The sequence below is a fragment of the Penaeus monodon genome, chromosome 18 (assembly GCF_015228065.2).
Source record: "Penaeus monodon isolate SGIC_2016 chromosome 18, NSTDA_Pmon_1, whole genome shotgun sequence".
NCBI classification, from domain to species: domain Eukaryota; kingdom Metazoa; phylum Arthropoda; class Malacostraca; order Decapoda; family Penaeidae; genus Penaeus; species Penaeus monodon.
In genome coordinates this window covers 30,967,922-30,971,423 of record NC_051403.1, presented here as the reverse complement: position 1 = coordinate 30,971,423, position 3,502 = coordinate 30,967,922, and positions in this window count along the sequence as shown.

The following is a 3,502-nucleotide window of genomic DNA, read 5'->3' as shown; positions in this document are numbered from 1 at the left end:
ATTGCATCCTGAGACTAACTGAGAATACCTATTTTACCCTCTTTCGACGGTGCGTGGGTGAGCACGCTGTGTCTGGGTGAGAGGTAGGGGTGAGGATGGGAGGGAAGGGGAACTCCCTCTCCCTGTCACGGTTATTGATCATGTCATGCTCATTAGCTATAGGTGTGATCACTCACCTGTAACACTTCAGTGCAGGGCTGTATTATCTCCTTAAGCAGGACTTGTGACTGTTTGTTTGCTTCTTTTTCTTACTATTATTGCTTTGTATGGGGTATGGAGGAATGTGAGGCAGGGGCGGTTCTCAGGTCAATATCTTGAATTTGGTCATTACCAGACCTGACTTCAATCCGTCCTGTGGTTGGTCTGATGGGAAGGGGGGCGGGGTTTGGGGATGGGTAGGGTTCTTTGCCGTCCGCGGTTATTTGTCACTGATTATGAGGGGTTGATCACACTGTAACACGGCCATTTGCCGAGTCAATTACAAGTTCAACCATGATGAGTATTGCGGTGCGGGATGGGGGGAGGGTCACCTGGTATCGGGACCTTTGCCTATGTCAGCAGCTGGATGCACGTTTGTGTGTCTTCTCTTATTCTTATTCTTATTATACTTGCGGAAATGTGTTGACAATTAGTCAGAACCTTCTTTTTGTATAAGTGTTTTGATTTTTGAAGATAAAAATAGTTCATATGGGTATTTAACTGTTTTCGCCACTACAGCAACTGTAACATAGTGGTATAGTGAAAAAAGGACGTTAAGACATACCAGTGTTTTTTTCATTTGGCATGACTGTATACCAAGTTATTCAGAAAATATTGAAGAGGTCGAGTAGCAAGTTTTATTCAGTGCCGATGTAAAGATATTTCTCTCGTTGTAAACGGAGATTTAAGAAAATATATGCATGTATTACTTAAAAAGTGGTGTCTGAATGCGCGTTTCCCGATAAAGTTAATCACCGTGGTCCGACGGTGAGATGACCGTCTCCGAAAGATAACAGCTTATCTAGCCTTCGTCTCTTACCGCATGTTTGTAAGCAGACGAGAAAGATAATGTCGGGGAAATCGAGAAGTAAAGTTTGGTTGACTTATGCCTATTAGTATAATTATGTGTGTCCTTCTGCAATATTTTTTCCGTTCTTGTAGGAGACAAGAAAGTACATTTGCTAGATAAATGAAGCTACAGTAACCGGCAATATTTGTTACCGTTTCATCGTTCTTTTTCTTCCTTTATACTTGTAGGCAGGTACTACAGGCAATTTCGTGGATGAGAGTAAATTACTGAAAAGCTAGTACACCTGTGCTAATTTGTCTTTTTCTTACATCATCATAAAACGGAGGATGTATTGTTATGCGACCTCTTATGGAAGGATACGCCCGTCTGCACACAGCTATACATATGGGCCTTAAGGGAAAGCTAAACATATTTCCTAAGTTGCATTGGAGATTCTAAAAAATCGAGAAATGAGGCAGGAACGTTTTAGGAAAAACACTGCATTGCACTTAAATACGAGGGGGAAACCCGCCTTTGACCTGCAGCAGATACCTTGAAAACCCTGTTAATGCTCTTTAAATAGAATAAAACCGGCGACTTTTCAATCTATTAGGTAATTAACCTGTTAGTTTTATAAGTATGAAACATGCAAAGATATGAAATAGTGGTAATCACATTTTACATTTACACAGAAAATTTAAGCCTGTTATTTTTCTTTTATTTGTGTTATCGTCTCTTAGGACGTGTGTTTGTGTAAGCTTGAGAGTCATAATAAAGGCATATTGAGTACAACAAGTTTGATGATCCTTTTCAATGAATTGTATTTTTATTATGAAGATGCCTTTGGGATGTAAGAACGACTAGTATACAGATCTTGATAGCTTAACATGTGGGGCATATGTAATCTTTATCATGTATCATATTAATTTGTATGGGATGGATCGTATTATTAATTTTCCACGCTGTTATTTTTCACGTGATGATTTAAATATAATGATAGGAATGTTTTTGATTTTAAGATTTTTGCATAGGCACTTTAACATGCCTCGTTGTGAAAGATTATTTTTTGATAGATCTCTAAGCAAAAGGGAATGTAAGCAGCTGTTATGCAGGTAGCCGTTACCCCTTCCAGTGTCTTTTTTCCCGTGATCGCGATTGGTTGAAGAGACCGCCGAGTACCTGGGTCATGCCCTATAAGAGACAGGTCGTGTCTGACGTGTGTCATACCGTCCTTCTCAAAGTATACCAAGATGAGTTCGACATTTGCTGAGGCTACCAGTCTGAGAGGTAAATGATTTCTGCGAGTTATTCTTATAAGAACTTTTTGGCTTATACTATGCATCTGGGAACATTTGACATTGTCTTATGGTCTTTTTATTGGGTGTATATAAATGATTAACCCACGTTAATCCCACGTGGGGAGTCCTCCAGGTGTTTGTGTGTGTGTGTGTGTTTTAGACATCATTAACTATGGTTAATGATTCCGTTTACGGTCGTTGATTACGTTAATCACTTCCAGTTACGGTCACTGGTTACGTTAATCAATTGCGGTTTCCATGGGTCATTAACCTACTTCCTGTTTACACACTCATGTGCGTATGTGAGAGGAGGAGATCTGTCCTTCCTTGCACTACTCACATATATCTATATGTATGTATGTACATATATTGTGTGCATGTGTGTGTTTATATGTACACATACATACATATATATGCTATATAAATATATATATATATATATATATATATATATATATATATATATGTATATATATATATATATATATATATATATACATATATATAAGGCTAATCCCCAGTAGAAGTCGACTATGGCATTATTGTCTCTACCCTCTCCCGTATGAGTAGAGTCAATGCCTGGGCGAAAGAATGTGAGGAGCAGGTTTCCTCACACAGCTGATTGATCCAAAGGAACGGCATTGACCGATAAGGTTTGACACCAGCGGCGCCGTAGTGAACACTATATAATTTTAAATGTAAACAAATAAACAACTATTATTATATGCCTTTTAAAGCATTCTCAGCTATTTGCGGGTCAAATCAGGGTAAACGACTTTGTTTCATCCTTCCCCCTAATTAAGGCGATATAAAGACCTTTCTTTTATCGCTTTTATTTACTTATTTATTTTATCTGCTCATCTTTTAGTGTGAAAATCATTCTGTGTCTTTTTATGTTGTCCTTTTTACAACATTCATATTTTAATGTTTTAATCAAGGTGAACCCCCAAAACCACATGGGCATTGTTAAGAGCCTGTCAGACCATGCTTAGTTTTTTTTCTCTCTCTCTTTTACCAACCTCCTGCTTGACCTGATGTGCAGGTATCACACAAAAACTGAAGAGGTCTTGTCGGAAATCTCCGTAGCTCTCTAGCCTGTTAATATGCCCAGGCAATACTCCTCTCAGCCAGAGATCCAAGGATGGAAGACTGCAACGGGGCAATGACCTGTCATATTAATCAGGGAAACGAAGGCACCCCTTTTGTCGCTTGTAGG